This window comes from Rhinopithecus roxellana, chromosome 4 (genome assembly GCF_007565055.1).
Source record: "Rhinopithecus roxellana isolate Shanxi Qingling chromosome 4, ASM756505v1, whole genome shotgun sequence".
NCBI lineage: Eukaryota > Metazoa > Chordata > Mammalia > Primates > Cercopithecidae > Rhinopithecus > Rhinopithecus roxellana.
Window position 1 is genome coordinate 107,490,488 of NC_044552.1, and position 25,804 is coordinate 107,516,291.

The 25,804-nt window shown below is 36.8% G+C and overlaps 1 long non-coding RNA gene across 1 annotated transcript in view; it reads right to left on the minus strand.

Annotated features, from left to right (window-relative positions):
• The window catches only part of LOC115896919, a 77,451-nt gene that overhangs the window by 48,361 nt on the left and 3,286 nt on the right, over positions 1 to 25,804 (minus strand). The window contains exon 2 of the long non-coding RNA XR_004056838.1: positions 14,944 to 15,003. This is a non-coding gene — a long non-coding RNA (uncharacterized LOC115896919). The remainder of the gene's footprint in view (positions 1 to 14,943; positions 15,004 to 25,804) is intronic.

Here is a 25,804-nt window from a genome sequence, read left to right on the forward strand (position 1 = left end):
TAATTAAAGACTGGTTTCTGGATCAGAAATATGATTGGTGCACACCACTGCTTCCTATATAGGGTGTTTTGCACATATGGGTTTTGATAATAACATTTGTCTTTGATTCTGACAACAGGCAGTTGGCTGCTTAGATATAAAAAGAACCTATAATAACCTATTCACAGAGCTGCAAATGCACAGAGCAGCAATGCAGCTCCATTGGTTTGTTCCATTGTCTAGACCTTCCACTTACCCTGCCTGTCCATTTCCCCTAGACCCACTTCAGTGGACAATGGACACATGGTACATGAGGAAGACATACCTAGCTGGGACCCATGGGAAAGGCCTGCACTAACCAGAGGAACTGGGAGATTATCAGCCTCTGGGAAGGAACTCATGTGCTTTGGAACAGAGAGTTCATTTAAAACATGATGGTGATGGGTAAGAAAGAGGGGAGAAAAAATAAAAAGTTGTCTTTGCCTGGTTCTGCTCCTGCTAGTTTCACTACATCCTGCAGCGAGGGGTGGGGAAGTTAAAAACACCTGTGTTGTCTCAGTCAAGCCTAGAACTGAAGCTGCCTGACATCAAACCAATTGTCCAGGACCAGCATTTCCAGCACTTCCAGTTGTCCATATCTGCACTTCCAGGAGTAAACAGGCAACTGAAATGCAAGTTTGTCAGCAAAAATCCTGGGAAACAAGTTCCTGGTAGAACAACGGTTAGATCAGGGGATCACTTCTGTGTCGGTATTACAGTGAGGTGTAGTCACAACCCAAACCACAAGAGCTTTTCAACCCAAAATCATAGCTTGAATTGCAGTAAGCAGGAAAGCATGCACACTTGTTAAACTAAAAAAAAAGTACAATTGCCTGCTCCATAACAAAGATGCCAAATTTTTGAAACATATAAATTAAAAATTATTCCTTGCTGGTGTGGTTCAAACGTAGGTGTCCCTCCAAAATTCTCATGTTGGAACTTAAAGCCCAAAGTGATGGTATTAAGAAAATGGTCATTTGGGTGTTGATTAGGCCACATGGGCTCTGCACTCTTAAACGATTTAATGCTCTTACAAAAGAAGTTGGGAGTGTTCTAGCGCCTTTTTGCCTTTCCATCTCTTCTGTCATGGGAAGACAGCATTCTCCGTTCCCTTTTCACTCCTTCCTCCGAGTGAGGATTTAGCAAGTACTGCCCACTTAAAGCAGGGAGCAGCTATCACTAGGCACCAAATCTGTCAGCACCTTGATCTTGGACTTTTCAGCTTCCAGACTGTGAGAAATAAATGTCTGTTGATTATAAATTTCTCAGTCTGTGGTATTTTGTTTTAGTAACAAACCTACACTAGCTTTAATAAGCTTCTCTTAATGTTTAATATATTGTAGTTACATAATAGAATTATAATTGGAAGATTGTAATATATTGTAACAGATTACTAAAGCAGACCAATAAAATGAAGAGTCTACCTGACATCACCTTTTGAAGCCGTTCAGATTCCACTGACCAAATAGGATAAAAGGTCACTGTATTAATCAAGGTTCTCCAAAGAAACAAGAATCAACAGAATATATACATATGTGTGTGTGTATGTGTGTGCACAGGTACATTACATATTTATATATAGTATATGTATGTGTGTGTATGTATACCACATATTTTTATATTATATATTTATATGATATATGCCATATATAAAAATATAATATATGAACATATGTCTCATATATAAAATATATAATATATGATATATATTTTAAAATACATATATGGAAATTTTACATATTATATTTATAAAATGTTATATATTTTAATATATAAATAATATATAAATTAATATTATAATAAATTTCTTTCTCTCATTTTATATATAGCATATAATTCTGTATATAATTAATATAAAAATTATATATGTATATACTATATATTTGTCTAATTATTATATTTTAAATAATTATAACAATATTGTTATATTTAATATACTATCCATAAATATTTACAATTTATATAAATATATAAATAATGTATAATTTTATATAAATTATTATGTTATTTAGATAAAATATATAAAATTAATATGTGATTTATATATAATTAATATATAAAATTAATATATAATTTATGTAAATATGTTATATAATTATATAATTAATGTATATATTATGAATATAATGAGAGATTTAATGTAATATTTATATATTTAAAAAATATATACAAAATTTTAAAAATATATTATATATAAAATTCTTTTTATATAATTATTTACATATACAATGTATACATTATATATAATTAATTTTATATATTAATTCTATTATATATACTCTATAACATTATATATTATATGATTATATATATATAATATATGAAATGAGAGAGATACAGAGAGAGTTATTGTAATAAATTGGCTTACATGATTGTGGAGTCTTGACAAGTTCAAAATCTGCAGGGTGGGCTGGTGGGCTGAAGAGCCAATGAAGAACTGGTATTGCAGTTCAAGTCTGAAGACAGTCTGCTGGCAGAAATCCCTCTTCCAGGAAGTTCATCTTTTTCTCTTAAGGCCTTCAACTGATTAGATGAGGCCCACCCACGTTATGGAGAGTAATCTGCTTTACTCAAAATCTGTTGATTTAAATGTTGATCTCATCTAAGAAAAAACCTTCACAGAAACATCTAAAATAATGTTTGATCAAATATCTAGGTGGTGTGGCCCAGCTAAGCTGACACATAAAATTAACTGTGATAGTCACTTTCTCCAATGTAAGCTATTCTGATCTTGTTTGAACCTTCAAACCCCAATTATCAATAGTCAGAGGCCAGGAAGTATTTGGAGCTGAGAGAATGTATTTTATAATTTAAAAAAATGAAACACCTATGAAGAGTTATTTGAAATTACTAACATGTTAAGAGCCTTTCCTAAAATAGGAGAACACCAATAAAGAAATCAATTCCATTGAGCTTTCACTCAGGTTTCCTCATCTGTTTTGGAAGATACCACTTTTCTAGTAAAACAATCATACCAATTCTTTCCTTGTAACTGACATATATAATGATAAGATGTAGATAAATAATGTAGGTGAAGATTCCATTGACTAATTCAAACTTGCTGCTTCTGACTTAAAAGAATGTGTGATGTATTTATCTCAGAAATTGTCAAGAAACAGCCTCTGGAATTTGGAAATATAAAATAGTTTTCTTCAACCTTACTTTAAAAAGATATGTATATATGTTTCACCTCTAGAACGTACTTTCTAATTCTATATGAGGATAGTACTTGGTAGCACTAGTGTATGTAACCCAAAGGGCAGTCTTAGAATGGGATGGTGACCAGACAGCGTCTGACCCAAGTGGTTTTCTAGGGACCAAATATTTAAAACTCAAAGATTCCTGGGCTGGTATATAGTTGAAAAACGGCACAGAATATTTTAAGTAGCAACATAAAACCTACTGTTCCAGAAAAGCTTCCTGGCTTTCATTTTCCTATTAGAGATATTTCCAGACATATCAAAACATCTACAAAGATAACTTGATTATCTAGGTATTATCTCCCTTTAAGTGCAGAACTTTATTATCCTGAGACTACACGTTCTTTGCAAAAGACATGAATCTGATTTCTGGAAATGAGAACAAAATACCATTGTAATGAATAATTTCTATTTACACTTTATTATTGGTGGCAAATGATTAAGCATTTCAACTTGCTATGCTGAGGATATGTTTATTTCTTCAACATACTGTGTAAACTATGTACTAGCTTTGTTGGGTACGCTGGAGATTCTGAGAAGAGTAAGACACAGCTTCTAACCTCAAGGAGGTCTTGTTCTAGTTGGAGTTGCAGGTGGTGGTGTGAGTTAAATGTTTTTCCCCATCCAAAATTCATGTTGTAACTTGATCTTCAATGCAGCAGTATTAAGAGGTGAGACCTTTACGAGGTCCCTGACTCATGAGGGCTCTGTCCTCCTTCATGGAGTTTGGTTCTGTTTTAAAATGGCTTGACAGAGGAAATTTGCCCCTTTCCCTCCTTTAGTCCCTTCCATGATATAAGAACACAGCACTCCTCCATTTTGGAGTACATGACAGCGAGGTGCCATCTTGGAGGCAAACAGCAGCCCTTGCTAGACAGCAATCCTGCCAGAGCCATGATCTTGGACTTCTTAACCTCCATAACTATAAAAAAAATAAGTATCTGTTCTTTCCAATTATCCAGTCTGTGGTATTTTGCTACAAGAACGCAAATGGACAAAGATGGTGGGTAAACAAGTGTAGGTGTCATAAAAACCAAGACACAAAGGGGGGTCAAGTCTTCTTCAGAGAGAATAGGTTAATGACAGTCCAAGTCATTATGAAAGATATAAATTATCCCAGTGTCTACTGCATGTCCAGCAGTAGATATAGCCTTCCCTGAGTCTGATGTTGCACTTAGCTGTGAACTATTTGACTCAAGTTGAAGTTTTTACCTTGTGGTTTTCCTTCATAGCTGGCAGGCAATGGGCTACATGGACTATGGAGTCTGAAAGACAGGGTACCTCTCACAAAGCCTGACCAGAAGGGAGAATAGGAGGCAGCCAATGTAGAACTGGTGCCCGAAGGGTGATATTTAGGGAGCTGGAGCACTTTGTCCAACAATTATCAAACACAAGATTTACCACCCTCACACTCTTGGCTCAGTCATTCTTCATCTGAGGGTTGCTAAAATAGTGTAGGCCTTTATTGTATTTATTATTTATACACTGATGCCTACTCCCAAGAATATGTAAGCTTACTTGAAGTCTGTACATACAATATAACCAATGAAAGAATACAATAATGTTTTAAAATAATTAAGGAGGTAATAAGTAAGTAGTTTAATCTAGTTTGATGCAACTGAGCATTAAATTTAGCTCTATTTTTGCTGATAGTAAAAGAAAAAAAGGAAAAAACATAAGGAGGGGGAACAGGATGAGTTCACATGCTTTTATCAACATAAAAAGAAAATGAGCAATTTAGAAATATCTTTATTCTTCCTCTGGTACAAAATTCTAAGAGGGAGTATAGTGTAAGGATATTTCTATAAAGAGGACTAGGTAATTAATAATAGTACAAAGGATGAAGATACATAAATACAGCGTGTCGGTGTTGGGGAGGTTATGAATTCTGCATAAAAGCAGAAGACAAATTGTTAAAGTTTTCAAAGGTCTTTCTATAGAGAGCCAATAAAGTGACAATAACTCCCACTATTATATGTTGACACTGTGTTAGAGCTTTACATATATTTTCCATAACAATGTTGGGAGGTACATACTACTGTTCTTCTAGAAGTTTCCTAGGGGAACTGTGAGAGATTGAGGATCTTGGTCATGTAAAGCTAAGACATGAACCTGGGTCTTCATGGTCTAAAGTCACATTCTTTCCATTCTACTCATCCAGGCATGTAGATTTCTATTGATTTGGTATGGAGATAGAGTAAAACAATGTGGAAAATGCTAGTTATCATGTTCCTGTATCTCCAAAAACTACTGTCCAAGTCCAACTTTTGACACAACCAAGAGAGCAAAAAACTTGAGTTTAAGTTAACTGAAAAATGCTTGCAATATTACTATTTTCCAAAAGAAAATTCAGATGTTTTATATACATATCATTAAGAGGAAAAACTGGTTTTCTTTTAAATGAAAATTAGAGCCAGATACAGACTTTCCAAGTTGACGAGTAAATTATATCCTTGCACAAAAGTAGACTGGGGTTGATGAGAATTAGGGCCAAAATTTTTCACAATAAAACTTGAAAGCAGCATCTATCATTAAGGACTCCTGCTTGAAAGTGATAGAAACCCAATCTGAACCCATATTGAGAAAGATGAATTTGTTATCTCTCAAAATCTAAACAAGTAGTGAGCATCCAAACCATGTGAAAGAAAGCATTGAGTTGGGTCTCAGGAACTGACTGTGTCAGGAACTTGAAGGATGCCAGATTTCTCTTTCATTTACTTTCTCTCTCTCACTTACATTCTTTCTCTCTCTCTTTTGCTCTCTCTCTCTTCCCCACCTCCCCTCTGTGCTAACTTTGTCTCACACTGAGTCAGTCTTTCTCTTTGTGGCAGGAAACATGATTACTGACAGTTTCTAAGTTTTACATCTCAATTCAATCACAGGACAAGATTGCCTAACACACACCACACCAACTCCCCAACAAACAACAAAAACAACTCAAGGAATGCCCCTGATTTGAATGGCTTGGTTTGGTTACCCATCCTTAGAGCCCTCAACACTTTCTAGGAGGCAGAATTGCAGTGGGAGGAGGGGTAGTTTCCAGAAGAATGAGTTGCTTTTTTTTTCAGAAGGAGGCAGGGGTGGTTAGTAGACAAATAATAAATATTCTTCTCAAGATTGTCTTGTCTCAGTGGCTTTTAAAAGTACAGACTAACGACTATCAGATTCTTCTATATGATAGAATATATTTTGTTTAATTGATGGATTAAACTTTTTATTTATCAGTACCTTATCTTATTTCAGAAGAGATTTAAGATCTTTAAAGGCCAATATAAAATATAGCAATAAGCTACAAATAAAATATGCCAATAAATCATAAACTACAAATTCTATGAGAATAAATAAGGAAAAGCAAACCTGGGGGCAAAAACTAGGAGTAGAAATGAGTTAAATGAAAGATGAAATCATACTGTCATTTTGAGCTACAAATTTTGCTCTGTGAGAGTGAATGGGAAAAGGGAAGTTTTATTGATGACCCAATTCATAATATCCGTAAAATAAAAACAAATCAACTTCTCAAGATAAGCCTGGCTTATCTTCCTCACATTAGCACCAGAAAAGAAATTTTGAGGTAGTTTATAGAGAGTGAGATATGGAATAACATGATTTCCATAGGAGGCTGCAAAGAGAAATTATCTGTGCAAGTCCAGAGCATCACACCAAATAGAATTCAGGAGCAACAATTCAGTAGGGGGCCAAAAAGTATATTCTGGAGTTACATGTTTCAGCTTTTAAGAGATTAAATTCAATGAAATATTTTATTCATGTATTCAATCAACAATTTTTGTGGGGTACCTACTACTTGACAAAGTGAGAAAAAAAGATGAAATAATAGATAAAATGTGAATTTTCCCAAAGGCATCCATGGACATTGTTTCCTGCAGTTGAGTTTTTAACAGATACTTGAGTGACAAGGAATTCGAGAGTATATTCTCTAGGAAGTAGCTAGCAATTCTTCTATGTTGCCAATTACGCACACAATTATATAGTTTCCTGCAGGGAAGAGCTAGCGTTGCAATAAATAACTTGTGAAAAAAATAAATGAATAAAGACATTTTCCTGAAGCCATCCACCTTCCTCTTGGAGGTGAGTGAGGCAATTTCACTAGGCAGAACCAAGACCATCCTTAGAAAACAAATTGTTATCACGTCCCAAATTTCTGTTCCAGATAATTTTGCAGTAATTTTAATTGACAAAAAATTACAAGGTGACCTATCTGAATGCCTGTTTCAACATAACAAGAGCCCTATAAAACACATGAGAACAACAAGGCTTGAACTACGTTCTGGCATAGCCTCCAAGAAGGACAATTTGTACACATCAAGATCAGTGGACAAGGTATCATGCTACATTGATTCTTAATAATAATTTAATAGTTGAGATATAGCAACCAAAAGATAATTTTGAAGTAGTTATTCATTTGGGGAAAGACAAGTAATAATATAACCAATTTTCTGTTAAACGTCCTACACTGTGGTTGTATCATGCATGCCTATAAAAGTACTTATGAGAAATCTATGGTGCCTGTAGAATAGTTCTTTTTTGAGCAGCCTGTATGCAGATGGGCCTGCTGGATAAGGTAGCCATGAAAGAATTATCCCAGAGAACTTACCATGTGCTAATGTTAAATAATTTATTCATCACAGTGGGGTTATAAAGCATCGATTGGACACCAAAATGACAGTTTGGATTGCAGTATAATTGGTAATCATCAGGGAATATTATCATACATAATAGTCATTATATTTCATTATATAATATTATTAAGTAATAATTATAATTACTATTAAATAGTATATGTTATTATTATTTTACTGTCACTAGTTAGTAGATTAAGGTATTAGCCACCTGTCACTCCTGTAAGAATGTGTCCTTTACTGTTTGCTATGGCCAGAAAACATGCATTTAATCAATACAATCATTGTGACAATTTACTAATTCTAATTAGGAGTGGAAATTAATCTATCAGCTCCTATCACTCTATGTTAGCAAGCAGTGTTGTGATAAAGTCTCTGAATCCACATTGAAAGCCTGCTATTTATACTGAAATCATAAAGCTTGGCCCACGCATCCTTATTAAATCAATAGATTAGAATAGATCAGAAATGATGCAAAAATTCAGAATTTGCTTCTAACTTTTTTGTCATTTATGTGAAAGAGAATATAGCAGTGATCCAACAGTAAACCAGTTTTACCTCCTGCTTTCTTATTCCTCATAAAGGAATAGTCATAGCCTGGTAAATAGTAGTCACTGAGTAAATTTGTGTTGAATGAACTACACTGAGCAGATCACTCTTAAATAGGAAGTCAAAGGATTTTAGTCTTGTAAATGGATAAACTACATTTTGAACCAATGCTGAAGAAATAAAGGTGAGTTAATAAAGATGATTTTGGCCAGGTGCGGTGACTCACACCTGTAATCCCAGCACTTTGGGAGGCCAAGGTGGGGAGATCACTTGAGGCTGGGAGTTCGAGACCAGCCTGGCCAACATCGCGAAACTCCGTTTCTGCTGAAAAATACAAAAATTAGCCGGGTGTGGTGGCACACGCCTGTAGTCCCAGCTACTCCGGAGGCTGAGGCAGGAGAATTGCTTGAACCCAGGAGGTGGAGGCTGCAGTGAGCTGAGGTCATGCCACTGCACTCCAGCCTGGGCTACAGCATGAGACTCCATCTCAAAACAAAAACAAAAACAAAAAGAGGTAAGTTTTCACTTTGAATTGAGAGTGTCCTCGAGGATCCGTGTCAATACAAGTTGATTAACCATAATGCTAAGAAGTATTAGTTTCATTTAGAAATTATTCTAATATAAATTTCCAGTGAAAACTTGACTGTTCACAGACCTCTGAAAATTAAATCTAAAAAGTCAAGTAATGTAGGTAACTAAGGGTTACTCTTTTAGCTTTAAAATGGTTTGGCTGTGTTTTTTATTTTAACCATTTTAAATAGTAATTTTAATAAATATACATGCTTCTATTTTTTCAAACAGAATTCATTGGACATGTCAACTTTTTCTGATGTGCTACAGAATGTTATTATAAACATCAGTTACAGCACTGCCCTCAGGACTGATAGAAAAGTATAGTCACAAGACAGATGTGTGATTTTTTTTTTTTAAGCTTTACTGTTTAAATTTTTCTACCTTCTCCTCTTCCCCCAGACTCTCAGGCAATTCTTTCTTCTTGGTTTTAGTATATGTGCTTATTTCAATCCTATTGTCATATTTCAATTTGTGGCCTCTACTCCGTGGTAGGTTAAGATATGAAAAAGTCACACTCAAAACTGTATGCAAAAAATTCTCATATTTTTATGAGAATTTAGGTTTTAAATGGTTACATGGAATCCCTCTATGAAAAAAAAAGTGTGCATTTTGTTTCAGAGCATTTTTACATATTTTGATTGTTCTTACTATATCTATTTTAGTCCTTTTTGGCTTCTGGGATATTGGCTGCTTTCCTGATTAGGCAAATTTTAAAGACAATTAAGTATTGTAGAAATGAAGTACTAACGTATACACAAGACTAGCTAAATAACTGGTTAACCAATAAATATATATTTCATGAGATTCTACTACTTTCTCAGTGTTGAATAGAGGTCATATGTGTGTTGGGGAAGGTATTTTCCTTCCATTTCAAAGGGCAGGAAACATTCATTTCAGTAATAGTGTAAGCCTTCTGAAATGGTGATAGGGAGATGAAGAATTAGGCTAAATAACAATTTAAAAATATTTCATAAAATAGCTGTTCTGAAATACCTGTAAAACAAACATATGAGAGCATTTATCACAGGAGGTGATAATTGAGTATTTATTTATGTTATTATTTACTTAAAGTCTATCTCTCCAACTACACTGTAAACACTATGCAGATAGGGACAATATCAGTTTTACTGACCACTTTGACTTTTAGTGTTTTAAGAGATAACAGGTGCTCAATGAAAATTTTCAAATGATTCAATCCATGACATATAATTGATAAGGAGGCAATATTTTCTGATGTAAAGAACATGGGATCCAGGTTTATAAAATTCCCTTTCTTCTGGTTGCATGTGATTTCAGAAAAGTTATTTATTGTCTCAGAACTGTGGTAACTTCATGGGAAAAACTGAGATAACAGTAAAGTCTATTAAATAAGTTGTTGGTAGGGCCAAACAAAATACTATATGAAGAGTATTTCTTACACGATAAGATGCTATAATACTTTTTTGTCAAATTATAGTAAGAGATGAATAAAAGTCTCAAGAAGAAACAGTATTTGATTACAGCTGTTGTTGCTTGACAAAAATATATAAATAGCCATAATCCTTAATGGCTGCTAATGTTCCCAAAAGTCATCAGACATATGTGCTTCCTGGCTGAAGTATACCTATGCGTATTCTTACTACAAAATTGAACTTGATGCTCATCAAGCCTCTGGATCTAACTATCACTTTGCAGGAAATACGAGAGTAGTGGGCATCAGTAAACTTCAGACTAAGAGAAATTTTTTTTTTTTTTTTTTTTTTTTGAGACGGAGTCTCGCTCTGTCGCCCAGGCTGGAGTGCAGTGGCCAGATCTCAGCTCACTGCAAGCTCCGCCTCCCGGGTTTACGCCATTCTCATGCCTCAGCCTCCCGAGTAGCTGGGACTACAGGCGCCAGCCATCTCGCCCGGCTAGTTTTTTTGTATTTTTTAGTAGAGACGGGGTTTCACCGTGTTAGCCAGGATGGTCTCGATCTTCTGACCTCGTGATCCGCCCGTCTCGACCTCCCAAAGTGCTGGGATTAAAGGCTTGAGCCACCGCGCCCGGCCGAGAGAAATTCTATTAGAGAAATGACCTGGTCTCTTTAATGAATAAATTTCAAGGGATTAAAGAGAGAGAGTGAGAAAGATGGAAGAAGAAGGGTTAAGGAGACTTAAGAGACACATCAACTAACTGCAGTATGTGGCCCACGACTTGGTTGCATCAACAAATACATTTTTAGGAATTATAAAAGAGAAAGGGAGAACCTAGAGATTAAAATGGATTTCATCAAAATGAAGACATTTACTCTTTTTTTTTTTTTTTTTTTTTTGAGACGGAGTCTCGCTCTGTCACCCAGGCTGGAGTGCTGTGGCCGGATCTTCAGCTCACTGCAAGCTCCGCCTCCCGGGTTCATGCCATTCTCCTGCCTCAGCCTCCCGGGTAGCTGGGACTACAGGCGTCTCCACCTCGCCCGGCTAGTTTTTTTTTTTTTTTTTTTTTTTTTTTTTTGTAGTTTTTAGTAGAGACGGGGTTTCTCCATGTTAGCCAGGATGGTCTCGATCTCCTGGCCTCGTGATCCGCCCGTCTCGGCCTCCCAAAGTGCTGGGATTACAGGCTTGAGCCACCGCGCCCGACCCTGACATTTACTCTTAAAAGACATTGTTAATGGAATGAAAAGACAAGCCACAAAGTAAATATTTGTAAAACACACCTACTAGTGGTCTTTTATCCAGGCCATATGAAGAATTTTCAAAAGAATATTAAGAAAAACTGCTCCATTTAAAAAATGAGCAATAAGCTAGGCATAGTGGATAATGCCTGTAATTCCAGCACTTTGGAAGGCCAAAGCAGGAAAATTCTTTGAGGCCAGGAGTTTGAGACTAGCTTGGGCAGCATAGTGAGACCCCATCACTACATAAACTAAAAGTATTAGCTAGGAATGGTGGAGCACATCTAGCTACTCAGGGCTGAGGTTGGAAAATCACTTGAGCTCAGGAGTTCAAGTTTGCAGTGAGCTACGATCATGACACTGCACTCCAGCCTGGGCAACAGTGCAGGACCCCATCTCTTTACAAAGAAAGTGTGGGAGGGGCAAGTAAACCAAACAGACACTTGACCAAAGTACAGATATAAACGGCAAACAAGCACATAAAAAGATGCTCAACATCATCACTTATTAGAAAAATGTGAGTTACAACCACAACAAGTTACTACTTTATATCTGTTACAGTCATTAGAGTTTAATAATACTGGTGAGGATGCAGAGCAAATGAAACTCTCACACTGCTGGTGAGAATGAAGATGGAACATTAGCAGTTTCCTATAAAGCTAAAAATGTACTTACCATGGGACACAGCAATCATATTCTTAGGTATTTCCCTAAATGAATTAAAAACTTATATTCATACAAAGCCTATACATGAATGTTTAGAGAGCTTTTAGCCATAATTGCAAAAAACTGAAAACCATCCAAAAGTCTTTCAATAGGTAGATGATGAGGCAAACTGTGTTATATCCACATAACAGAATACTACTCAGCAATAAAAAGGGAGAAATTACTAATACATACAGCTACATAGGTGAATCATGAACACAATATACTAAGTGAAAGAAGCCAGATTCAAAAGGCTATATGGTGTGATTCCATTTGTATGACATTTGGGAAAAGGCAAACCTATAGAGACAGGAAAAAACAAAAACAAACAAAAAAACAAAGCTTAATGCCTCCCAGGGCCTGAGGGTAGGGAGAAGTACTGACAAGGAAGGGACACAAGAAAAGTTTTTGGAATGACATAAATATTGTATATCTCGGTTGAGATGGTGATTACAAGACTGTGTTTGTCAGCACTTACAATCGTATACTTAAAAGGGTGAATAGTGCCATGTATAAATTATAGCTCCATTTCAAAAAAAATTCAGAAGACAAATCAACCAATTACAATTGGTTGTACATTGATTTAATTTTGTTTCTGATTTTACAATGTTAAAAAATTTTTACAAGGCAATTCGAAGTTTTTGAACACCGACCTGCTTTATGATAATAATGAATTATTATTTTCAAGGTGCTGTGATAGTATTATTGGTATATTTACATAAATAGGTAATAACTTCTAGAGATACATAAAGAAATTATATGATGCTTGGAATTGGCTTCTATATAATCTAGATGGGCAGAGCAAGGAGTGCTGATGAAGCAAGATTATTCATGAGGTTATAATTATTGAAGCTGGGTAATGGTACAGGAGGGCTTAGCATGCTACTCTCTCTACTTTTAAATGTGTTTGAAGTTTTACCTAACGAAACATTTTCTAATGTGCAATGATTTTGTAAAAACAGAACTCAATTCTATAAAAAAATAAAAAATACAGAAAGAAAGAATTTATGTTAGAGGAGCCAAGGCAAATATGGAAACTCACAACATAAAAGTTGCTTTTTCAGTTCCCAGGAGGGTTTGAGCATAACTGCTGACATCTTAATTGAAAATTCATCATGTCTGGCATCAGTTCATACTTCCAGACACTTGCTCTACCACTAAGCTACTTCTATCTTGATAATTAAGGTATCAAGTTCTTATCTCCTGAGCCATTATTAACACATATTGATCACAAAAATCTTTAACCTGAAATATTTAAGTTTGGTACAAACTTTGGTACAAACAGTAGACCTCTGTAAATTTCTGTCATTTGTTGCTGCCTGTTATTAAAAATGTTTATTCTCGTTTGGTTTTAGATTTTACTCTTCTATTTAGTATGACTATCTATTGCATGAATTTTATTTTATGTAATCTTGCTTCAAACTCTTGAAAATATAAATGTATTCAGAGGTGAAGATAGTAGACACATATGTAAGATCTTATTACAGAGTATTTAATAATGATATGCTACATGGTGCTACTGTAATGGTAACTTTCATTAATTTAAAAAAATCCTCCAAATGTATCTTGTCCTCAGTCTTTTAGTATTCCTCTGTTCTTATTCCCAAGAGAGTCCAGGGGGATAAAAGGCCGAGCAAGTGAGCCAGGGCCATGAGGCACAGGGTTACAACTAAACCAGTGGACCAGGGCCAGCATGGCTTGGGCCAGAGCAGCAGGCAGCCAACAGCAGCAACGCCAGAGAGAGCTGGGAAGAAAGCACAGTGGTGCAGCCAGAGGTAAACAGGTTGGGAACGGTCAAAGCGGAGTGTGGCCTCTTGAGTTCATAGGACAGAAGTATTGGTCCTGCTGTCCCCTGTGATGGTGCATTCTTCAAGTGGTTGTATTTCAGGGACTGACTCGAATTGCATTGCTTTTTTTCTCCACCAATGCATCTGAATGACAGTAAATTCCTTAGTTCTTGGCTCTTCAGCAGCCCATTCTGAGTCTAATGTTGATATTAATATTAATCAAGTATTTAATGAATATCCATCTGGGCAAATTCAGAAACACTATCAGTAAACAACTTGGACTGACTTCTGTGAGAGATGTAGATTTTTAAAATTTTTTAATTGACACGTTGTAATTGTACATATGTATGGATGCAATTTCCTGTTTTAATAAATACCTATGCTGTAAAATAATCAAATCAGGATAGTTAGTATATCTGTCACCTCATGCATTTATCATTTCCTTGAGGTGAGAACATTCAAAGTCCTTTTTTCTAGCAATTTTGTGATTATATAATACCTTACTGTTAACCATAGTCACCTTATTATGCAAGAGAACACCAGAACATATTTCTCCTATCTAATTGCAACTCTCTATCTATTTGACTCTCTCCCATCTAATTGACTAAGCTCTCTCCATCTTCCCCACCCCCTCTTCCTTCCCCATTCTCTGGTAAACACTGTTCTACTCTCTACTTCTATGATACTGACTTTTCAAAAAATTCCACATATGAGTAAGATCATGTGTGTATGAGTCCATTCTCATGCTCCTAATAAAGGCATACCTGAGACTGGGTAATTTATAAAGGAAAGAGGTTTAATTAACTCACAGTTTGGCATGGCTGGGGAGGCTCCAGGAAACTTACAATCATGGCAGAAAGGGAAGCAAACACGTCCTTCTTCACATGGCGACAGCAAGGAGAAGGCTGAGCAAAAGAGGGAAACGCATCTAATAAAATCACCAAATCTCATGAGAACTCACTCACTGTCATGAGAACAGCAGCATGGGGGTAACCACCCCTATGATTCAATTACCTCTCACCAGGTCCCTCCCATGACACCTGGGAATTATGAGAACTACAATTCAAGATGAGATTTGGGTGGGGGCACAGCCAAATCATATCAATGTGGTATTTGTCTTTCTGTGTCTGGCTTATTAAACTTAACATAATGTCCTCCAGGTTCATCCATGTGGTCACAAATGACAAGATTTCTTTTTTTAAATCATAGAACAGTATTCCATTGTGTATATAGACCACATTTTCCTTTTCTCTCTTTCTCTTTCTTTCTTTCCTCTTTCTTTCTTTCCCTTTCTTCTTTCTTTCTTCTTTCTTTCTTTCTTTCTTTCTTTCTTTCTTTCTTTCTTTCTTTCTTTCTTTCTTTCCTTCCTTCCTTCCTTCCTTCCTTCCTTCCTTCCTTCCTTCCTTCCTTCCTTTCTTCTTTCTTTCTTTCTTTCTTTCTTTCTTTCTTTCTTTCTTTCTTTCTTTCTTTCTTTCTTTCTTTCTTTCTTTTTCTTTCTTTCTCTTTCTTTCTTTTTTTTTTTTTTTTGATGGAGTTTCACTCCTGTTGCCCAGGCTGGAGTGCAATAGTGCAATCTCGGCTCACCACAACCTCCATCTCCTGGGTTCAAGTGGTTCTCCTGCCTCAGCCTCCTGAATAGCTGGGATTACAGGCATGAACCACCATGTCCAGCTAATTTTGTAGTTTTAGTAGAGATGGGGTTTCTTCATGTTGGTCAGGCTAGTCTCGAAGTCCTGACCTCAGGTGATCCACCTGCCTCAGCCTCCTAAAGTGCTGGGATTACAGGCATGAGCCACCATGCCTGGCCTACATTTTCTTTATCTATTCATTCATTGTTTAACACTTAGATTAATTCCATAGCTTGGCTATTGTAAAAAGTGCTGCAATAAACATGAGAGTGGAGACATGTCTTTGACATACTGATTTAATTTCCTATGGATATATACCTAGTAGTGGGATTGTTGGAAAATATGGTAATTCTATTTTTAATTTTTTGAGGAATCTTCATACTGTCCTTTCTCCAATGTATATTCTTGGCACCTTTGTTTTCCATCATGGCTGTACTAATTTACAATCTCACTAACAGTGTGTGAATGCCTCTTTTTCTTCACATACCTGCCTACATTTGTTTCATCTTTTTGATAATAGCTATTCTAACTGGAGTGAAGTGGTATCTCACTGTGGTTTTCATTTGCATTTCTCTGATGATTAGGGTATCTTTTCATATACCTGCTGGACATCTGTGTGTCTTTTTTTGAAAAATGTCTACTCATGTGTTTTTCTCATTTTTTAAGTTAGGCGATTTGTTTCCTTGCTGTTGAATTTTTCAAGTTCCTTATATGTTCTGAATATTACCCCTTGCCAGATGGATAGTTTGCAAATATTTTCTCCCATCATGTAAGTTGTCCCTTCACTCTGCTTATAGATCCCTTTACTGTTCAAAGCTTTTAAGTTTTTTTTTTTTTTTTTTTTTTTGAGTCGGAGTCTCGCTCTGTCGCCCGGGCTGGAGTGCAGTGGCCAGATCTCAGCTCACTGCAAGCTCCGCCTCCTGGGTTTACACCATTCTCCTGCCTCAGCCTCCCAAGTAGCTGGGACTACAGGCGCCCGCCACCTCGCCCGGCTAGTTTTTTGTATTTTTTAGTAGAGACGGGGTTTCACAGTGTTAGCCAGGATGGTCTCGATCTCCTGACCTCGTGATCCGCCCGTCTCGGCCTCCCAAAGTGCTGGGATTACAGGCTTGAGCCACCGCGCCCGGCCAGCTTTTAAGTTTTATATAATCTCGTTTGTTTCTCTTTTTGTCGCTTGAGATTTTGAGGTTTTATTTTAAAAATCCTTGCCCAACTCCATGTCATGAAATGTTTCCCCTATGTTTTCTTCTAGTAGTTTCATAGTTTCAAGCCTTTAATTTAAGTCTTTAATCCATTTGAACTGATTTTTTGTATACGATGAGAGGTAGGGATCTAGTCTCATTTTTCTCAATTTTCCCCCACACCATTTATTGAAGAGATTGTCCTTTCTCCAGTGTGGATTCCTGGCACCTTTGTTGAAAATCAATTGGCTATTGGATGTAAGTTTATTAATTTATTCCTGAGCTCTCTATTCTGTTCCATTGGTCATTGTGTGTGTTTTTATGCTATTTTGGTTACATTAGCTTTGTAGCATATTTTGAAGTCAGGTAATGTGATGTCTAAGCCTTCCTTCTTTTTGATCAGGATTGCTTTAGCTATTTAGGGTCTTTGTGATTCATACAAATTTTAGGATTGTTTTTCTAATTCTGTGAAGAATATCATCGATATTTAACAGGCATTGCATTAAACCTGTAGATCACTTTGGGTATTATGGCCATTTTCAGAATATTAATTCTTTCAATCCACAAACATAGGTTATCTTCCCATTTATTTGTGTCCTTCTCAATTTCTTTTATCAATGTTTTGTAGTTTTTCAGTGTAGAGATCTTTCACTTTCTTAGTTAAGTTTATTCCTAAGTGTATTAGTCTGTTCTTGTATTGCTATAAAGAAATACCTGAGACTGGGTAATTTACAAAGAAAAGAGGATTCACTGTCTCATGGCTCTGCAGACTGTACAGGAAGCATAGCGGCTTCTGCTTCTGTGGAGGCCTCAGAGAACTTCCAAGAATGGTGGAAGACAAAGAGGGAGCAGGCCTCTTACATAGCAGGAGCAGGGCCGAGAGAGAGGGAGGAGGTGCTACACATTTTTAAACAACCAAATCTCTTGAGCATACACTCACTATTGTAACACAGTACCCAGGGGAACATCCAGGCCCCATATCCAACATTGGGAATTACAATCTATTGAACATGAGATTTAGGTGGGGACACAGATCCATGCCATATCACTAAGTATCTTACTTTTCTTGCAGCTCATGTAAATGGAATTTTTTTCTTGGAATTTTTATTAAAATTTTTTTAAAACCTTAAATGTCATATTTCCAAATATGATCTTAAAGACTTTTTTCCTGTGTTAAAAAATAGTAAGTAATGTTTGTTTCTCATATGATTTATAGTAGAACCCTATTATAGCATGGTTGGCTACTTAAATGAATTTATGTATAAAATGAGATAAATAAAGCCATTGTTCCCTAAATTAAAAATACATTAAAAAATCAAAATAGAGATGGCTTCTTGAGGTGCCTTTCAATCTAAGATAGAAACTATCTTTCTAATCCACCTCAATCTGAACACCACTGTAAACATGTGAAGAAAGTATTTTGCTTTCCCCTTCTAGGCTCTACTTGTCCCCATAGTTACCACAGATGTCTCTCCCAATTCACTAAACTCTTGTCCTTGGCTCACAAACCCCAGATGCCTGTAGGGTAAGTTCAAGAACCTAGTTCCTAATCTTGTCACCACCAAAGTCTCCTTTAATTATCTATCCCTGCTCTTCTTCTCTTCATGCACACACAGTCTCATTAGTTTAAACACTTTTGTTTTAACTTGACATGCCACAATTTTATTTACAAGCAAGGAAATTTGATCTTTAATCAGCCTATATGTGACGTGTAGCAACAACATAGAAATAAGCCATACATGGTCACTTTATTTGGATTTGCAAGTGGTGGACTCCACAATTCCAGAAGGATAGCCATCTAAACATTCTCAAAATGGAAGCATCGGGACCGTATGACATTTTGCTGTTTTTATGCAAGGTGCTACATCACAGAGGTATGGGTGCCAAACAGTAAGTCTGCTACAGCTATTCTGACACTGCCAATGATTAACACTCTGGCTTCAGACTGGCATTTGCTGTCTGCATTTATCAAATAAAATAAAAGGATTAATAATCTGTAAGATCTAACTTATTTGCTTGTTTTGTTTTGTTTTGTTTTGTTTTGTTTGGTGAACTCAGATATTCCTGAAAGAGAACAAATATGGAATCAGGAGACCCCAGCCATACATCCAGTTCTATGTTGTGAGACTTTCGGTGTCTTGCTTAAATGCTCATTGTCCCTATTTCTCCAAATGCAAAGTAGAGATAACTTGAGTAATTCATGAGATTGATAGTGAACTTACAACTGGTTATAAAAAATGATTTGAAATCATTTTAAATGCATTACACAAATATGGGGGGTGGTTTGCATTTCACCTAAAATTAACTTAGTTCAGTTGTACTTATCAAAATGGACTCACAACTTTTTGGGGGAAGAACTTGCCTCTGCTAGTGAAAGTAGCAAAGTAAAAGAACTGTATCGAAGCCAGCACTTCAAGGCCTAAGGCAAGAGCAGAAGGTAAAAAGTAGAAATATTTTTCCCAACTTGTTGTGTGATCTAGTTTCAGCCCTTCTGGTTCCCGGCACCTGCTCTTACTGAAAAAAAAAACCTGGCTGAGGCTGGAAGTTATTGTGGATATTCACAGCTTTCCTTATGTCATAGGACCCCATAAGCAATAAAAAGGACTTTCTTGGCTGGGCACAGTGGCTCATGCCTGTAATCCAGCACTTCAGGAGACCTAGGTGGGCAGATCACTTGAGGTCAGGAGTTTGAGATCAGCCTAGGTGGGCAGATCACTTGAGGTCAGGAGTTTGAGACCAGCCTGGCCAACATGGTGAAATCCATCTTTATTAAAAATACAAAAATCAGCCAGGTGTGGTGGTGCACACCTGTAATCTCAGCTACTCAGGAGGCTGAGACAAGAGAATTGCTTGAACCTAAAAGGTAGAGGAGGTTGCAGTGAGCCGAGATCACGCCACTGCACTCCAGCCTTGGTGATAGATCCCTCTTCTCAGCAGATTATTTATCATCCACTTCCCTGCCATCCTCACTCCATCCCAGATTTGAAGATCCATATATTTTCAAACTTCTTAGGTAGACTCAAGGAAGCTTTCATGTTGCTGTTATTATGCCAAGTCAGGGTCTTCTAAACCATGAGCTTGCACAACACAATTAGATCGTGTGCATTTACTCTGATGTACTTTGCATCATCTAGCTCTGTAAAATTTGCCTTCTGTTTCTTTCTGAAGTCTTTCCCCCACTACTTCACAAATGTTTATGTTCTTTTATAAACATTAAAAGCATTTAACCAAATGTGGGAAGCAACCGAAGTTATCTTACCACTGAGGCATTAGACTGTTCTGTTTCTCTGAGGAATGTTATTGTGTGACCTCACTAAGGAGGGAAATAAATAGAAGCATATGTTGTTTGTAATATTTCTCTGCATAAGATAAACTGAGAAGTGGGTGAGCATAATCAGGGTGTGGCAAGCTAATTCTGGAGTGTCTGAGAAAGACTTGGGGACAAATTCAGGACAAATTAAACACCCAGAGAAGATGACAAAGGCATTTGGGTTGTGGTGACATAGGCTTTAATGTATGACTCATGTGGGCTTGCTTTAGATTTTTCCATTTCAGATTGGAAATGAAACTAAGCATCTTATAAGCAAACTGCAAGTCAATGTAAAGTTAATCTAGTTTTTGTTTGAGTGTGTTTGTTCTCAATATCTTGTTAATTAAATCACATTATGTGGGAGTCAGTGGTCCTAGACTCTGGTTCTGGCTCAGAAATTGATTTTATTGCCCTTTCTATTTATGAAATATGAGTGATATGAAAAGTCATAATGCTTCAGGGGGCATTAAATGCCAATTAAGCTGGCTCCAGGATTTCTATAAAAAGGATATTAAGGGTAAATACTTTGGTTCTTCCTTTGCATCCAGATACCCAATGAAACTTCTACATGGATTAAAAATTTGCTCCAGGGTGTCAAGGCAAATTGAGGATGATGATGTCAGAGTTGCAACCTGTGTAGTTTTGATATGTCACATATTACTATGTAATTCATATTATAAAAAGAAACAGACACAGATACGGAAGCAGAGGAAAAAGAAACAGAGAAACAGAAGGGCTATTGGGTGGAAGACTTTGCTTCTCAAGACTTAGCAACAAATAGGAAGTTCACATACAGGGCTAGACTTTGGAGGCCTCCATCTTCCCTTTTAATTCTTTCACCATCTTGAGGCCCCTGAAATCTCCTACTCCCATGCCTCAGGTCCTCTTCTGCTACCAACTGTCCATTATTCTAAACAAAATACTGCTCATTCCAGGGTTGCTTTTAATAGATGATTCCACAAGACCTCATAAATTACCAAAGGAACAAATTGATAACATTGTGCTCCACCCAGATGACTTGTCTTTCAATACCCACCACTGGAGAGACCTCAGATTTCCCAACTTGGAGGAAGAGGAAAAGAAAAGATACCTTTCTTAAAGTTTTGTTTTCCCACAGAAGATGTCAGTCTAGAGATGAATCAGGGGGCCATTTGCCAGGTACTAGCTTCAGCTTTGTAAGCTGATAGGAATGTAGAGCATGCTTACCTTTAACCCTTTGAATACTAGAGAAGCAAATTAGAAAATGAGTTTCATTTTAGAAAGTGAGTTTCTTTTTAGGTCTTACCATTCCTTGATGCTCTGGAAGACATCCAATTCTTCTTTTGGCGGAAAAACTCCCCCAAATCTACAATTTTTACTTTCAAGACTTATGTGATAGAGTCTTTCTTACTGCAACAACTTGATTTACATTGAGCAACATTAATATCAATCCATAATTATTGACTTGCATATACACATTTCTTTCTCCTGTTCCAGTCCCATCTTTGATACTCTAAATACATCCTGAATCACTTTGTGTAACTAAGGATAAATGAAAGTAATGCTAGATACTTTATTTATTCAGGAAATAATCTGTCTTAGAAAGACAAATTAGCTTAGCTTGCTTGTCACCTTAGATATTTCAGTGGAGTGGAAAATAATCCATTGACCTTGAAGACCACCTTGCTTCTGTTCCCTGAAATGTCCCAAAGTAGCTGTGTTCAGGTAAGCTTCTATCTCAATGTAATAATGCATTTTCTTTCCTTTACTGTAAAATGTAAGGTCAGAGAAAGGCCTATGAAAAGTGTGCTGCCATCTCAAAATATGAAGCAACAACAATTTACAATTATTGGTGTAACACACATGTCATTTAACCAACATTTATTTAACATTGAGTATATCATATTCCCCTAGGCTCTGGGAATACAGGAATAAATTAGATAGACAACAGACCCTGTCCCTTCACCTACTGGGATTATCAGCCTTGCTTAAGTACAAGGCTTAACAGGTTTCAGCTACAATTTTTTTTTTTTTTTTTTTTTTTTTTTTTTTTTTTTTTTTTTTTTTTTTTTTTTTTGAGATGGAGTCCTGCTTTGTCACCCAGGCTGGAGTGCAGTGGCACAGTCTCAGCTCACTACAACCTCTGCCTCCCAGGTTCAAGCGATTCTCCTGCCTTAGCCTTCTGTGTAGCTGGTATTACAGGTGTGTGCCACTTACCCTGGCTAATTTTGTATTTTTAGTAGAGATGAGGTTTCACCATGTTGGCCAGGCTGGTCTTGAACTCTTAACCTCAAGTGGTCCACCCACCTTGGCCTCCCAAAGTGCTGGATTAAGGTGTGAGCCGCTGCACCTGGCTTCCGCTACAAATCTTAATGAGTAGACTCAATATCTCTCAGAGGCCCATTGCACAGGATGACTCAGTTGTTTCTGAGTTTTTCCAGAGATCTTGTTAGAAGGGCTCAAGAATAAATCCACTTATGATCTTGTGCTTGGGCCTCCTTGTCACTGCCCAGTCCGAGGGCAAGGCCAATCAGCTATTCTGATAAGGGCACAGCTCCCCTGGCTTCTGTAGCGCCCCTGCAGTTCTATCAGGCTCTGCAGCAAAGTTGCCCCATGGTGGAACGCAAGTGGGAAAGAACTTTCCTTTGCCTAAAATAATGTCACAATTCGTCACTTGAGCTTGAAGCTACACAAAGACAGCTCCTTCTTTGCTAAGATACTTGACTACCTCTAGGATCTGACTGAGGAAAAGACACCTAACATTATTGGGTGCTCACATGTGCCAGGCACTGTTCTAAGTACTTTAAAGATATTAATTCATTCAACTTTCAAAACAGCACATGTTGGGGCAGGGGAGAATACTATTCTTTCCTATTTTAGAGATGAGAAGAATAGGATCTGATGTATTAGTTATCTATCACCATACAACAAATGATCAAAAACTTAATGGCTTAAACAACTTCACATTTTCTGTAAATCAGGGCATGGCTTAGTGGGGGCCTCTGTTTTAAGGTTTCTCACAAAGCTGCAATTCAATGTGTTGGCCAGGGCTAGGGTCTCATCTGAAGGCTTGATAGAGAAAGGATCTGCTTCCATATTCATGTAGGTGGTTGTTGGCAGGATTCAGTTCCTTTGGGATATTGAATTGAGGGCCTGGATTCCTAACTGATGGTTGACAGTGAATATCCTCAGTTCCATGCCATGTGGGCCTCCCCAACATGACAACTTGTTTCATAAAAGCCAGCAAGAGGGAGAGTCTGCCAGCATGACAAAAGTCACAATCTTTCGTAGACATGAAAGTGATACCCTAACACTTTTGACATATTTAATTGGTTAAAAAGCAAGTTATAGCCCTTGTCCTCATTCAAGAGAAGATTATGCATGAACAGTAGGAGACATGGGTCATTGGGGGCCATCTGAGAGTCTTTCTCCTGGACAGAAAGGTTAAATAATTACCAGGAATTATGAGTCAGTATTTAAGCACAGGAAATCTACCTCCAGAGGAAAATGAGACTCAAATGGTTTGGAAACCAGGCTAGGCACAGAAATAATATGAACTTCTGTTTTATCACCTGTTAGATGAGTCACTAAAACAAGGGTGATAAAGATGTAGACATTTTTGTGTTAGATTTTTTTCCCTATGCACGGTTTTTAAAAATTTGAAAACCACATCATGTGGTTTTACATAGTTATATGAATTTTCAGGAGCTTTAAAAATAATCAGAAAATATGTTGCCACCATTTCCTCCATTCACATGTGGCAGCAGCTATTAGACTAGAGCTAAGTAACAACTTAGTAACAATGTGCTTGTCTAATCCCAACAACCTCTTTTGAGCCCTCTTCTTGTTACTAGCATGGCATTTATATGAAGACATTTGACTTTGCTACAAATGCAATTGAATAGAGAGTATAGTAGACCTGAGAACTAAATAGTGAGCCCATTTATGGGATAAATTAAAAGTGGTTTCTCCCAGATATTTAATCCATACCAAATTTCTTCAAATAATGAGAAATGTATACATAGAAATTAAACATTATCTGAAAATGTACTATCAAAAAGTGCTGTTCGCTTAGCAAAGTCACATATGTATTTGTAGACAACTGATCTAAAAGGACATCTTTTAGATGTCCTGAGAGACGGCTACCTGATCATCTGCTTAAGCACAGACTTAGTACCCATAAGTGCTAGCTTCCCAAAATTCAAATACTACACCTTTGAGGTACAACCTTTTGGGGAAGGAGATTTTTCATTTGTTTCTTTATTTGTGTAATGAGCATATATTCTGTATGCTAGGCACTATATTAAGAAATCTAATTGTATAATTCAAACTGTGAAATATTGAAATGCACATGATAGATAATTTCAACAATGTCTTATAGTAAGTCTGTGGTGTACAGGAACAAAACCCTGGTCTTCTGCTTTTCCAATATTCCAGGCTGCCTTGGTTCAAATTCTCTTGAAAATTTAGATAAAATTGCAAGGTTGACTTTGGGTTATGAGTATTACCCTTGGCAGGCTGCTTCAATTACCATATAAGTGTATGTTAATTATCATATTTCTCATACTTCAAATGAACTTATACAGGAAATATAGTTATAGCTACTAGATTCTAGACTCTGGGAATTAGGTGATTCAAACTGACTCTTTCTTTCTTGTAATTCCAGAGGAGCATATCATAAAAGAGGAATGGTATTTCCCACCACAGTCCCAGCTGGTAATTCTGATTGTCCCATGATTTCACAGCTGCAAATCAGCCCCCACCCAATCACACTTGTCTCTGGCAATGATCCTTTCCTTAATTAGAACATGACTTAGACTTTAGTCCTAACTTATCTGTTGCCTTGGCCCTGGGCTACCTGAGCACAGGCTGGTTTAGTTGAAAAAAAAAAAAAAAAAACCTACTTGAACATAGGCCTGTTTATCCTAACATTGAACAAAGGGAAGAGCCATTTGTCTGGTTGTTGAATTTACTTTATTTAGCAACTGAATTTATTTTCTTTGACAACTTCTCTCTCTTACAGTCTAGTCTTGTCTAGGCTTTGTACTTGTGGTGTCATTTTTATAGTTCTTATTCCTTCCTCAACTTGGGTATGGCCTCTAGAAAAAACCACTAGGTCTTGTCCAAGCCTGTATATGACAGCATGTGGGGTGTGATGTGAGGAGCAGGCAAGGCTTTCCTCTAAGGCAGCAGGTAGGTTAAACCTAATATTGCCCTTTCCTCCTTTTTTAAAAAAACCTTGAATTTCCAGGGTCCCTGTCACTTCTCTGAGTGGCTAAGTCACACAGATGAGAGCTTTCCTCTAGAAGTCTGTGTCAAAATACATGTATATTAGAGAGGAGGGTATACTTAAAGAAATTTGTGATTTCTGGCATTCTTTCTGCTCACCTTACACTTTGATACATTGTCTTAGAAAGGCACCAATAGAAGGTAAATAGAAGATACACAGAAAATGAGGATAGGATCAAATGACAGGAAAAGTAAATATTTTATTTTTCAAATAAAATACTATGCATCTACAATATACATGGTAGTATACTAGATAGTTGGGGAAGATATAAAAGTGGTGCAAAATCTGCTTCCATGAATTTGGGAGATAATCTGTGAG